Raw genomic sequence first — 15,325 nt, forward strand, 5'->3', positions numbered from 1 at the left:
GAATAGTGAACATTCACCAGACTCGAAGAAAATTCTTTTCCACTTTAATAGGCCAAAAACAAGTCCAAACTGAGTTGGTCAAAAGAAAACTTGGTTTATTGTGAAGCAAGTATATTTACAATATACCTCAGATCCCAGCCTGGTCTGCTCCATCGGTTCCATACCTTTATACACTATCTTACATTATCCGGTGCAGCGGTACATCAGGTGGAGGTAGGAACCCCCGAGTGGTTGGACGGTTGGGGGGCGGCCCTGGAAATCGAAATAAATCACGTGCACTGGTTCACCTTTGTCTAACTTCCTTATTATCTTCTCAAAGAACTCTAATAGATTTGTCATTCATGATCTCCCCTTGACAAAGCTGCGCTGACTCAGTCCTATTTTATCATGCACTTCCAAGTGCACCGTGATTTCATCTTTAATAATGGACTCTAAAATCGTACCAATGACCAAAGTCAGCCTATCATTTCCCATCTGCTGCCTCACTCCCTTCTTAAACTGTCTTCTGGGACCCTCACTGCCTCCAGTGATTCCTGAAAGATCATCACTAATGCCTCCACAATTACCTCTGCTATCCTTTAGAATCCTAGGGTGTAGTCCATCTGGTCCAGGTGATTTATCCACCTTCAGACCTTTCTGTTTCCCCAGAACATTCTCCTTAGTGATGGGCACTACACTCAACTGTACCCTTGATTCTCCTGTAGCTCCAGCATCCCACTGGTGTCTTCCACTATAAAGACTGATGTAAAGTAACTATTCAGTTCCTCTCCCATTTCTTTGTTTCCTATTATTACTTCTCCAGCCTCATTTTCCAGTGGTCCAATGTCCAGTCTTACTTCTCTCTTACCTTTTATGTATTGAAAAAAATCTCTTCCTATCTTCTGTTATATTACCAGCTAGCTTGCACTCATATCTCATATTCTCCCCCTTTATTGCTTTTTTGATTGTCCTCTGCTCACTTTTAAAGGCTTCCCAGTGCTCCGGCTTCCCACTAATCCTCGCCTCTTTGTATGCTTGTTCTTTTGCTTTTAGAACATAGAACAGTACAGCCCCTTCGGCCCTTGATGTTGTGCCGAACAATGATCACCCTACTTAAACCCACGTAACCCGTATACCCGTAACCCAACAATCCCCCCATTAACCTTACACTACGGGCAATTTAGCATGGCCAATCCACCTAACCCGCACATCTTTGGACTGTGGGAGGAAACCGGAGCACCCGGAGGAAACCCACGCACACACAGGGAGGACGTGCAGACTCCACACAGACAGTGACCCAGCCGGGAATCGAACCTGGGACCCTGGAGCTGTGAAGCATTGATGCTAACCACCATGCTACCGTGAGGCCCCTTTATGCTGTCCTTTGTAATGATATGTATAGTACAAGTGTAGTTAAGGTTTAAGAGAGATTACATGAAACTCACCAAGAGATGGCATTACTAAGTGATCATATAAAAATCTGCGGGCGGGATTCTCCCATGTACACGTTAAGGATGTTAAGGATGTTATATTCCATGTCTTGTTCTCCAAGATAGCCAGCGTTGACAAAGAATATAAAACTAAGAAGTTGAAATCAAAACTAATTTATTTTACACAACTTAACTTGATTAGGTTCACACACTTTACTGAGTAACAGATAATAATGCATAGTACTGAATCTGTGATACAGTAATCAATAATTTCTCTAATTTATAAACGACACTATAACTCAACCTCACACTATCCTTCTACACTGAAATCTCCATCAGCTTCCCCCTGCATGCCTAGAGATGCAGGATGGGATTCTCTCCACCTGGGGCTGGAGCCCCCACTCCCCACCACAGACTGCCACCCGACCCTTGCATGCAGTCTTCCCGCCGGCTGCGAGCAGGTGTGGATGGCGCCAGTGGGACTCACCATTTCAACTGTGGCCGCTCGGCCCATCACGGGCTGAGAATCGGCGGACCAGCCGCGTAGAGCGGCCCGTGACCGGCGCCGCACCAAACACGCGGGCGCCTGTACTCCGCTCTGCGGAGAATCGCGTGCCGGCATTGGGGCAGCGTGGCCCGGTCGTGGGGATTCTCCGGCCTAGCCCCAGGTGGAGAGAATCCCATCCTGCATCTCTCGGCATGCAGGGGGAAGCTGATGGAGATTTCAGTGTAGAAGGATACAATGTGAGGTTGAGTTATAGTATAGTTTATAAATTAGAGAGATTATTGATTACTGTATCACAGATTCAGTACTATTGTGTTATTATCTGTTGCTCAGTATAGTGTGTGAACCTAATAAAGTTAAGTTGTGTAAAATAAATTAGTTTTGATTTCAACTTCTTAGTTTTATATTCTTTGTCAACAGGTCATATCTGGCTATGGAATCTGACATGGAATATAACATCCTTAACATGTACATAACTCCCATCAGGGTATTTTTACTGTACCCACACAGATCCTATACCTTCTGATCCTATATCGCATTTTTTTAAATATAAATTTAGAGTACCCATATTTTTTTTTTCCCAATTAAAGGGCAATTTAGCGTGGCCAATCCACCTAACCTGCACATCTTTTGGGTTGTGGGGATGAAACCCACACAGACACGGGGAGAATGTGCAAACTCCACACGACAAGTGGCCCAGGGCCGGGATTCGAACCCGGGTCCTCAACACCGCAGTCCCAGCGCTAACCACTGCACCATTTTGCTGCCCTTCCTATATCGCATCTTGCTGTCGATTTAATTTAATTCCTTACTACAATGCAGCCCCGTCCCCTTTGTCCACCTGCCTGTCCTTTCAATAGGACACATATTCTTGAATATTTCGATCCCAGCCCTTTCAGCCACACCTCTGTAATGCCCACAACATCGTGCCAGCTAATTTCAATGTGTACAACATGCAGCACCAAGGGTTCGGAGGTCAGCCCGCATTGCGCAAGAAAGTAACAGAGGCACCATCCTGGTTGTGCAGAAAGGTGTTTATTGTGTTTGACAATTCCACACTCTTCCGATGGTGCTGCCACCTCCCCCATCCCCAGCCTACCAATCCCCCCACCCCATACCCTCCGCCTCTCCCGCTGCCCTCAGTGAATTTTGATTTGCTTTGCCCTCCTAGCTTTACCAATAAGTCTAGCTGTGTCCCCAAGATGCACATCAGAGGTGGAAACAGGCAGCTGCTTACCTTGTCCCGTGGCCGGGTCCGGTTTGGCACTCAACGTCCCCTCCTCCCGTACCAGCCTCCCCGAACAGGCGCTGGAATGTGGCGACTGGGGGTTTTTCACAGTAACTTCATTGAAGCCTACTCGTGACAATAAGCGATTTAAATTTCATTTTCATAGGGCCCTGGGGTTCACTTTGGGATGGAGGAGCAGCTGGTTTAAGCCCCAACTGTCCCTGCATCGTCTGGCTCTGCCAACGCTGGTGTTTCCCCATGATGCGCACCATTGTGTTGACACCCACCTCGTCCATTCCAGTCTGAGAGAAGGACATGTGCTGCAGAAGGGGCTGGTTTAGCACACTGGGCTAAATAGCTGGCTTTTAAAGCAGACCAAGGCAGACCAGCAGCACGGTTCAATTCCCGTACCAGCCTCCCCGAACAGGTGCCGGAATGTGGTGACTAGGGGTTTTTCACAGTAACTTCATTTGAAGCCTACTTGTGACAATAAGCGATTTTCATTTCATTTCAGAACTTCAACAAGGTCAGCCTGGTTCTGACTCACATCCCCCAGCAAGGCGGACATTCCATTGTGCCGAGACCCTCAGCCATGGGCGTCACCGACTACGCGGCGCCTTGGACACCTTCACTCATGGTGCTGATGTCGTGCACCAGGCTCTCCACTACGGTCGCCACCCCAGCAGTGTTGGCCTTGGTGCCAAGCATTGCCACCAACATCTCATGTGCCTGTAGCCTCTTGGACGCCTCCAAGCAGTTGTGGACCTATTGGAGTGTTGCTGGCATCTCCTTTTGAATGTTCTGGGCGCTCTCTAATGTATCCATTACCTCCGGGTAATGCTGTTCCACCGGTCCAGCATCAGGCTGGGACCCAGCTGGGTCCTGGGATATAGCAGCCCTCCGACTGATGTCTTGCCTGGGGATTACTGCCTCACTTGATTTATTTCAGCAGCAGTGTGATGCCTATCAGATTGTGCCCCAGAAGCCAGACCACTAACATTTCCCACCGAGGTGTTTGTATCCACTGTGCTGGAGGCTGGGGATAACTGCTGTCCCGCGACTATAACAGTGGCATCCTCAGAGCTCTCCTTCGAAGTGGTCTTCTGGGAGACTGGAGAGGGTGCTTCCGGGAATGGGCCGGCACCTCCGGCTGGAGCACCTGTGGGAGAATGGACATCTGGTTAGTGGGAGGGATGGGTCAGACATTCAGTAAGGCAATAACAACTGATGTTTGACAGGTCCCCTGGGTGGAGCCCGGTGTTTCCTCACCTTATGTCCGGCACACCACAACCAGTCTTGGCCCTCTCCCGATGGTTGTGGGAGAGATTTTCCTGAGGAGACACAGAGAAGCTATCATTAGCCACATGCGTGGCTTACATTGGCGGGAGGGGGTGAGGTGTTTGTGGGGTTGACGGAGAGGGAGTAGAGAAAGAGTTGGGGGTTTGATGAGGAGGGGGGGTCGACTCTCCCGTGGGTAGGGGAAAGGTCTCTGGGGGGTGGAGTGGGGGGGGCTATGGTGTCTACTCAATCATGCTGCCCAATTTAGGTCATTGACCTAACACTTCCTGCACAAGAGGCCAGTCCTCCTGGTCACACTCCTAGCGCTCACAGCTGCCGCCACCTCATCCAGGCAGCACTGGCTGCCCTGTGGCAAATCCTCCGGACCCTCGGGGGAACATCACATTCCTCCTGGCCTCCATTGCGTCTAGCAGCCTCCCCAGGGCAGCATCTCCGAATATTGGGGCTGTTCTCCTCGGTGCCCTTGTTGCGAGCTGGCTGGGATTGGCTGAGCAAGTGCAGCTTCAGTGCTGCTCGACCCTGTTAGCGGGGAGCTGGAGATCGCGGTCCCGGCAAATCAGTTGGTGAGCCTTCATTTGCGGCGAGAAGCCCGAGGGCCTCCTGGGTGGACCAATTAACATTGAATAGCGTTGCCGGCCTCGCTGCAATTCCTGCTCGCTACCACACTTGGAAATCTTTCCGGAGAATCCTGGCCATAAATGCTATGGCACAAGGACAGATCAGAGGTTGTGAATTCTGCAGCACGTAACTTATCTCTGGACTCCCCAAAGTTGTCCACCATCTACAAGGCACATGTCATGAGTTTGATGGAATACTCCCCTGTTACAGCTGGTCCCCAGGCAGATCCCCAAATTCGTTACCCTCCGTCCCTTTGTGAGAACTTTCTCAGCACAAGTCGCAATTTGCTGAATTCCGATTGGATACCCCCAAATTGTTATGCCTTGGGTAAGGAGGGAAAAATTGGCTCCCTTTCTTTATTCAACCCCCTCAGTTGATCGCAACAAGAATGACTTAAAACAGTTTCCTTCCCTTCCCGATACATTTTCCCAGTCTCAATATATTTATTTTTTTAAACGCGCCAGTTTAACCTGTCTTTCTTGAGTAAAAGAGTAAGTTTATTCGCTACTAAATGCAAGAAAAGTAATAAAACACATGTCCGTACATTCTTAAAGATTAGACATGAGAATGAAGTAAAAAAATGTTAAAAATATATACAAATCAATCTTTGACTTATCCTTGAGGAGTAGCTGGTGAAACATTGTGGCTGTTTGTGATTCTTAATTCCAGTACCGCTGACTTCAGCAGTTGAATAGTTGGTTTTGAGATTCCAGGGTCCTGAGGTTTAGCTGAGAGGTTGTCCTGTTTCTTTTTCAGCGGTGTCTTTACTTTTTTTTGTTGCTTTTTATAAATTTAGAGTACCCAATTATTTTTTTTTCCAATTAAGGGGCAATTTAATGTGGCCAATCCACCTAGCCTGCACATCTTTTGGGTTGTGGAGGTGAAACCCACGCAGACACGGGGAGAATGTGAAAACTCCACACGGACAGTGACCCAGGGCCGGGATTCAAACCTGGGTCCTCAGCGCCGCAGTCCCAGTGCTATCCACTGCACCACATGCCGCCCTGTGTCTTTACTGACCTGGCTTTCTTTGGAGTTTTTTCTCCACCATTGTGACACCCCTCATGCAGCGATGAGCGCAGCTCCACCGACACTCATGAAGCTCGACATTATCCAGGACAAAGCAGCCCGCCTAATCGGCACCCCATCCACTACTTCAAACCTTCAATCCCTTCACCAATGGCACTATGTGGCTGCAATGTGTAACACATACAAAATTCACTGCGGCAACTCACCGTGGCTCAAAGTTGCTCAGTGGTGGACATTTCTGAGAATTGCTTTCTTTGGAAAGGTAAACAAATAAAATTGAACAGGACTAGACTGGGTAGATGCAAGAAAGATGTCCTAGATGGCCGGGGTGTCCAGAACTAGGGGTCACAGTCTTTAGATACGAGATAGACCATTTAGGACAGAGATGAAGAGACATTTCTTCACCTAGAGACTGGTGAGCCTGTGAAATTTGTGACCGCCGGATGTAGTTGAGGCCAAAACATTGTGGGCGGGATTCTGGCGTGGCGCGCCGTCGCTAGGCGTGCAATGAGATCCTCCGTCCCGGCAGGCGGCCAATGGGGTTTCCGATTGTTGCCACCACCATGCTGTCGGGAAATCCGTGGGCGGAGTGCGCTGCCAGCGAAGCAGACGATCCCGCCGACAGAGAATCCCGCCCTGTATGTTTTCAAGAAGCAGTTAGATATGGCACTTGGGATTAAGGGGATCAAAGGATAGGGGGGAAGGCAGGATTAGGCTATTGAAATGGATGATCAGCCATGATCATAATGAACGATGGAGCAGGCTTGAAGGGCCGAATGGCCTCCTCCTGCTCCTATTTTCTACGTTTCTCTGTTTCTATTATGTATGGTTGTGTAAAGTATTCGCTGACTGACCCTCCTGGGACATGGGACTCGGATTTTGTCATGGATGGACAGTACGGGTTTCAATATCACATAAACATTTTCTGGAGTTTCTCTGCACCTGAGGGAACAGCGACACTTTTCAGAATATTTCTTAGGCAATTAAATGGGTGTGACCTAGTCCATAATAAAGGAGAATGTACATGTACTGGGAAGTGAACACACTTGAAGTGTTAAAAAATGTTTTTCTCATTCCAATCTTATGTTTTTATAGCTAAACATACTTGTTAGAACAGATCATGGATAATCTCAGTACTGCTATGAACCCAGCCCTATGAATAAGTGATGCAGTTCATCACCAGAGGCTAGTTATGTTCTTTTTTAAACTTCTCAGGAAGCCTCCTCTTGGAAGCAGCTCACTGTAATTAATTTCTTCTTAGAGGACATGACACTGAAAGGTCAATTTGTTCCTGCTGATATTTTCATGGAAAAATTACAATGCTTGCTACTACTTAAATAAGTTCAGGCCGCAGATTTGGTTGCTGTATGATTTGTAATGTGTATCTCCACACATAAAAGCTTAAAAATGGATAAAGACGAGGCTCTAGTTCGATTCTTCACCACCTGGTTACCTGAGTTCCAATACAACATTCTCTCAGCACTGCACCAAGACTGCGAATTCAATCTGTGCTCAATATCTGGAATAGCATTTGAACCCACAATCTTCTAAATCAGACATGCGCACACTTATAACTGAGCTAATCTGATACTTGGGGGCTATGATCTTTTGTTTGTTTCTCTTTCACTTTTTCTCTATTGCTGTTCACACACCACAAATTACAGTGAAAACAGTTAAATCAGAACTATGAATAGAATGCACTGCGACCACTGATCAAAATTAGTTTTGGTTTACCATTGCTTTGGCTGGTGAAGCAAGTGCCTTCATTTCACCAAGTGGTTTTGGATGTTCGCTTCTCTCAGAATCAATTCCCTCCTGAAATTTTGCTCAATTTAAAAGAAGAAGAGTATGTAAGCTTGCAGTCTTTTGATGACATTTAGGAAAAATGATTCATAGGATGCGGGGGCTCACAGGCAAGGCCAGTGTTTATTGCCCATCTTTAACTGCCTTCAAGAAGGCAGTGGTACAGTATCTTGAAAGACTGGTGATAATTCTTACCTGTGACATGACTCCTGATGGAATCGGAGCAGTTTTATCGCAAAGGATGGAAGAGGGTGCAGAAAGGCTGATTGCCTATGCCTCGAGGACTCTGACCAATACTGACCAAGCTTACTCTCAAATAGATAAAGAGGGATGAGCTGTAATCTTTGGAGTGAAGAAATTCCATCAACACATCTATATTTCATGGTTGTTGCCGCCCACAAACCCCTTTGCGTTTATTTAGACAGGATATGGCTATCCCTCGCAAAGCTTCAGCTAGGTTCCAACAATGGGCTCCATTGCTGGCAGCCGATGAGTATATCTTTCAGCAGAGGCCAGGCACACACATTTCAAACGCAGACACTTTAAATTGCCTTCCTCTACCCGAGAGTATACCACCTCCACCTGTACCACAGGAAATTGATTGTACTCTAAACTTTCTCGAAACATTGCCCATGTCGGTGTGACAGATCAAGCTCTGGACTCAGAAGGACCCCATATAATCTCAAGTCAAACATGGGAAGCGGGATTCTCCGCAATCGACACAATGGCCCGACGCCTGCATCACAAATGGCGCAAACCACTCCGGCGTCGGACCAATCGGAAGTAGCAGAATTCTCCGCACTTCCGGGAGCTAGGTGGACGCCGGATGGGTTGGTGTCGAAGGGACTGTGCAAGTCTGCGCATGCGCCAAAGGGCCGGCGTGATCCCACGCATGTGCGGAACTGCCGCGTATTCTGGCGTATGCGTAGGGGGGTGTCTTCTCCGCGCCAGCCATGGCAGAGCCCTACAGGAACCGGCGCAGAAGGAATAAGTGCCCCCATGGCATAGGCCCGCCTGCAGATTGGTGGGCCACCGTGGGGTCCCCCCTTGTGGTCAAAGGTCAAATCCCCCCGCGCCCCTCCCCACCCGAGGACTGCACCAGCCGACTTACCTGCGAGGTCCCGCCGTGTGGTACCATGTCTAATCTACGTCAGCGGGATTGGCCAGAAACCATCGGCAGCTCGGCCCATCGGGGCCCGGACAATTGCCGGGGTGAGCCGCTCCCAACGGCCCCCCGAACAGCGTGGTGTGAACCCTGCCCCCGCCTGAAAACCGACGCCGGAGAATGCGGCAGTCAGCGGCAGGGCAGGATTTGCACCGCCCCCGGGGGATTCTCCGACCCGGTGGGGGGTCGGTGAATCGTGCCCAAGGGGTGGGGATCTCTGTTTCTGTGACGGTGGGGTGGATTCTCTGATTTTGAGGCTATGTCCGGAGCATGTGTCTTATGACCAAAAAGTCAGCGCCGCCCCGCACCGATGGCCCACCCAGTGGGGGACTGGCAGCTGGGCCACGTAAAGCCCCTGGCTTTATCTGCAGATACGGATGGAGAATTGCCAGGCCCGTGGTCGCGCATGCGCATGGCGGCAACTTCCATGGGGACCCAGCCTGCCAAATAGTACCTCCCCTGTAACCCCTCTCTCCACCCCTGGACCACTCTCCACCAGTCGCCCCAGCCCCTGCCGAAGCCTCCCGACCAGTGGAACTGCTCCCCACCCCGACTGTGGTGGCGCTGGACACGGTCTGCAGCCGCCACGCGAGGCCCCCGAAAACTGAGAGTGCGCGTGCCCCACTCCGTTGGGAAGTCGGTCCATTGGGGGAGGGCCTTCAGGTGGCATCCTGAAGTCGTCCCAATGGCATGCGCCATACTCACCTACAACGCCGTTTTGGAGGGCGCGGAGCATCCGAAAAACTGCGCCGCCCCGATTTCGGCGTCAAAACGGATTCTCCAGCCAATCGGCAAATGCAATTTCGGCGTCGGCAATCGGAGAATCCAGCCCTATGTGTTGACACCAACAGAGAATCCATGGACGTTTATGACAGAAAAACCGGTGCCACACCTGCACTGATTCTGCTACTATTGGCGGGCTAGCACTGGTGCCGCGTGGAACACAATTGATTCTAATCAAAAACAGTGCAAGATTTGCCAGGAACGTAATTGACACTCAGGAGGCTGACAAGCTGCAGCCGCACGTACACATTACACTCCCCACACACATTTATCCCAGCCAAAAGGATGGCACTGGTTGTGCTGGAGTGCGCCCAGACAGCTGATGGGTGGCCTAGGGCTAGAGGGCACCCAATGATGTGCCCTGGGTGGACCACCTATATGACCCGTGGCACAAGGTCCAAAGTGAGCTGTTAGCTGCATGCACAGCTGCGTGGCTGCCTTGCTGGCTGTGGAAATGGTGTTCCGTGCCATCCACCCCGACCCCCTGGCCAGTAGCATGACTGTCAGCAAACCATGGCGATGTTGGACACCTTGAAGTGAATGAAATTAAATGAAAATTGCTTATTGTCACAAGTAGGCTTCAAATGAAGTTACTGTGAAAAGCCCCTAGTCGCCACATTCCGACGCCTGTTCGGGGAGGCTGGTACGGGAATTGAACCGTGCTGCTGGCCTGCCTTGGTCTGCTTTCAAAGCCAGCGATTTAGCCCTGTGCTAAACAGCCCCTTCCGTACCCCCTCTCTCTCCCTCAGCAGCCGCCACGCCGGTTTCACAATTTTTCAAAGCACAAGTGAACCTCGCTATTGGGAACACGGCCTATTGGAGATGGAGAATCGTGCAGGCTCTGTAGAGTACCGGGTCTTGTCTGCTGATGATATGCAAATGGTGTCTACTGTAACGAATGAGAAAAAGCTGGAAAATCTCAGCAGGTCTGGCAGCATCTGTAGGGAGCTATTGGACTCGAAACGTCAGCTCTTTTCCCTCCCCACACAAGCTGCCAGGCCTGCTGAGATTTTCCAGCATTTTCTCTTTCATTTCAGATTCCAACATCCGCAGTAGTTTGCTTTTCTCCGGTGCCTACTGTACATGTGGAGTGAAATGCATTGGCGCCATATTCACGGTGACGGAGAATCGCGACTTGGCATCAAATCGGTGCCTGCTGCAATTTTGGCGTCAGAAGTTATTTTCCGCCCAATCACATTTCTCGATTTCGGCGTTGGGTGAAGGAGAATCCCGCCCATGGTGCTGCGTGGTTGGCATTATGATAACAGGTCTGAACAATGACAACCCTTTCAGATAAGAAAAGATGAGTTAAGGTGATAAGATGGCATATTATTATGGGGAGCAAAGGTGATCTTTCCTACTCCCACCAGGAAGTTATTATTACAAGAGTTATATGGTGCCCATCCTGGGATGTCAAAGATGAAGATGCCTTTATGCCAGCTTTGACAAAAGGTCATCTGGACTCAGAACATTAGCTCTTTTCTTGCCCTACAGATGCTGCCAGACCTGCTGAGATTTTCCAGCATTTTGTCTTTTGGTTTAAGATGCCTTCATTGTTGGCGCCATGACTACCAGCGCCTTCTTGCCAAATTTTGTGGAACTCGCCTACCTGCACGATCTGCAGTTCTATTGTCCCATTTTGACACTTTCTATAGTCCCTTCTTTCAGGTAATCACCGCCTCTGCTAATAATTTATTTTGTGTAGCCATGTCATTACCACCGCTGACTAGCCTGTCTCTCAGAATGTTGTTGCATGCAGACCTGAACTCGCATTGTTCAGCCGTTTGTTTTAGATGCACCACAAATGGCACTATCATCTCCCCTGGGGTTCTTGTCAATGAATTAAAATTGTATTGCTGCATTATCACCTAGCGCTTTGGATGATGATGTCCACAAGCTCCTCAGGATTTTTGGAGTTGGGAGCTTCTAGAGAAGTCAGATTCCTTATCAGGCTATAGATTGGAGCCCCGCAGGCAGTTAATAGGATTACCCACTGCTTTTCGTCCCCTCTATTTTCATTGGCCTTAAATAAATTGCACAGATATTTGACATATAGCACTCACTGCTCGGGTCGAATAGCTCTAGTTTCCCAAAAAGGGGCATTTTGACACTCAGACTGCTGAACAAGTTTGCTTAAAGAAAAGGGATCCACACTAGCTAGGTCTCCTGATTTCTGTAGCAGTAGGAAAGGCATTCCAATTGATCCTTATTGCCAAATGTAGTATCTTGAAAGACTGGTGACCACCAAATAGATTAATGATTAACGGTTTATCAAGATAAGTAGCTATTTATAGAGAATGAGATAAAGGCGACCATATTCCATGACTCCAGACGCAAAACTGCCAGGGAAAACACGTACTCAGTCCCATGATTCACGGGCTCCAGCCCACTTGGCCAAACAAGTCCCATGGCCCTCTGTGACCTTGTCCCTTAAAGGGGCATGCTACCGCAAGTGGAAAACCACCTCTTGAACTACTGTAGTTCATCATTATGTTTTTCATACAACTGGGTGGGTGGCTGGGCCATTTTAGAGGGCAGTTAAAGAGTCGACCACATTGTGCTGGGAATGGAGTAACACATAGTCCAGACTGGGTAAGAATGGTGGGCGAAATTCTCCGCACCCGCGGAAAGTCGGCAAACCGTCGTAAAAATCGGGACCGTTTTACGACGGTCGCGAAGGCTTCATTTCCCGACGGATTCACTTCCTGGAAATGGGCTAGTAGCGCGGCCGCGTCAATTACGTGCGTGATGACGACGGAACGCGACGACGACAAGAACCCACCCATGTGACGCCGCCCGACGCCGTAAAAAGGCGCGGGCGACCACAGAATCTGTCGGGCAGGATGTCGGAGCCGAGGAGAGCTGCTCCTCGCTTTGTAGATGCAGACGTCGAGGCGCTGCTCGATGCCGTGGAGCAGAGGAGGGGCATCATCCGCCCGCGGAGAGGGCATCGCCAACCTGCCAGCACGGTACGCCAGGCCTGGCGTGACGTGGCTGCTGCCGTCAGTGCTGTGGGGCAGACCCCTCGCTCAGCAGAGCAATGTCGAAAGAAGCTACACGACCTCACCAGGTCTGCCAGGGTAAGTGCCATGAGGGTGCCCCCTAGTCACAACCATCCCTCCCCCTTAACTGCCCGGGGGAGGGGGGGGGGGGGGGAGAGGGATTGGGGCAGAGTTATTTGAGGGTGGTTCACAAAGTTGTCACAGACCCAGCGCTCTGGCCCCGAGGAGAGATGCAATCGTCTGATGACAACTCGCCCCCCCCCAAACTGTGCCAGTATCTGAACGGACTGCTGATACCTACCGTTTTGTAATGATCTACCTATGTTCCCTCCCCCAACAGGCCAAGGCCGGTCATAACCACCGTGAGCGGCACAAGACTGGAGGGGGTTCGCCCAACATGCACCCCCTCAGCACCTTTGAACAGAGGGCACTGGACCTTGTTGGGGGGTCTGCCACCCGCGATATCGCGCAATGCGAGGTTGGCGGAACTGCAGCAAGTGAGACAACCCTCCCTGACAAACACCCCCCCCTCCCCCATCCTCTGTCCCTTCACACACCCTGCCCACTGGGACACCTCCCCCATCCTCTGTCCCTTCACACACCCTGCCCACTGGGACACCTCCCCCATCCTCTGTCCCTTCACACACCCTGCCCACTGGGACCGTCCAGCGGCCTGCCGAGCAAATCGAAATAACCCGTCTCATTCTCTTCCCTAGGACGTGATGCCCAACGACCAGGTCCGTCTGGCTGCAGACGGAGACAGGAATCTGCCGCCACCTCACCCGGGGCCTCACAACAGAGGGTGCCCGATCAGCGGGCAGCCCTATCCGCCCCAACCCAATCTGCGGACCAGGACGCACAGAGGGTTCGAAGTCCACCAGCACCACCAGAAATGGCCAGGGACAACCCTCCTGTCGCTGAGCAGCCCCACACCATGGACGAGGCCCTAAGCATTGAGAGCGTCGGGCTTGTGGCACTGCTTTCTCCCACCACATCCATCATCCCAGAGATACACACCCCGGCGGGCCTATTTAGTGATGAGTCTCCTGGGGCACAGTCTGGTTGGCACATCACAGATGAGCAGGTACAGCAGGTGGAGGTCGGAGCAACAGAGGGCCCGGACTCGCGGAGGCCAGACCAGGCCCAGGATGCAGCTGGCTCCCAGACGTTTTCTGAGTTCCTGGAGTTTATCAACCCACCCGCACAGCCGATGCCTCAGGAAACCCAGGGAAACAATGACGGGGTGAGGGCTTCCTTCCAGACTCTGCAGACGCTGTTAGAGGAGTCGAACCGCGTCCAAGAGCAGGGAGTGGTGCCGCTCATGGCAGAGACCCAGTCCGACACCGCACGGGTGGCATCCGCGGTGGAGGCAATGGGTCAGGTTATGCAAGACGTTGGGGTTAATGTGCACGCGTCATCCTCGGCCCTGGACAGGGTTGCCCTCTCACAGGCAGCAATGTGCCAGAGCCAAAACGACATTGCCGGCGCCCTGCGGGCCATGGTCGAGTCTCAGCAGGTCATTGGCCAGTCGCAGCACGCCATGGCACAGTCCCAGCAGTCGATAGCACAGTCCCAGCAGTCGCTAGCACAGTCCCAGCAGTCGCTGGCACAGTCCCAGCTGTCAGTCGCGGAGACCATCAACCGCCTGACACATGTGCTGGATGGCGTCGTGCACACACAGGTTGAGATCGCACAGTCCCTGGCGGGAATGTCTAACTCCCTGGACTCCGTCTCTGCAAACCTTCGGATCCTGGTGGATACCGTTGCAGGCCTCCAGGACTGGCAGCGCCAGGTGTCGGTGGTACGACGGGGAACCTCCCCGCTCGCACCTCTGTCCCAAAGTGAGGCCCGGGGGCCACCGGGCTCCCCGAGGGAGGAGGAGGTTTCGGGGCCCGTCCCATTAACTCCATCACGGGACGTCCCGGAATTCTCGGCCTCCCCCCGTCCCATCCCTGGTGCATCGGGTGGGCAGCAGGCAGAGCAGGGTGGCACAATGTCACCCGAGACGCCCGCAGAGCAGCCTGGCCCATCAAGGCCGAGTCGCCCCAGGAAACACTTAGCCAAGGAGAAACGAGTCGAGGGGGGCGATTCGCAGCAATCCTCCTCCACTCCTGCTGTATCATCTGGGGATTCACTTAGACGTAGTGGTAGGGCCCGTAAGGCAACTAAGATAGACACTGAGTAAGTTGGCACGGGTGAAGGGCACAGTTTAGTTGTAGGGGCTAGGGCACCTGTAAATAATTGTTAATATTAAACGCACTGTTCCACCTTACTTGTAATACCGTGTGATTGTTCCACAGCCACAGGAATCGTGATGGTGACCGAGTGTCGCTGGGGGTGACGGGTGGTGAAACCTCGGTGCCGGGTGTGCAGTCCCTGCCCCTACCCCCTTCCCACAGCTAGCCCACGCGGGCACGTGATGGAGTGTCAGTGACGAACTCAGCGGCCACCAAGGTGGATGGTTCAGCTATTGCCATGGGTCAG

Source organism: Scyliorhinus canicula, chromosome 1 (genome assembly GCF_902713615.1).
Source record: "Scyliorhinus canicula chromosome 1, sScyCan1.1, whole genome shotgun sequence".
In the NCBI taxonomy this organism is placed as follows: Eukaryota; Metazoa; Chordata; class Chondrichthyes; order Carcharhiniformes; family Scyliorhinidae; genus Scyliorhinus; species Scyliorhinus canicula.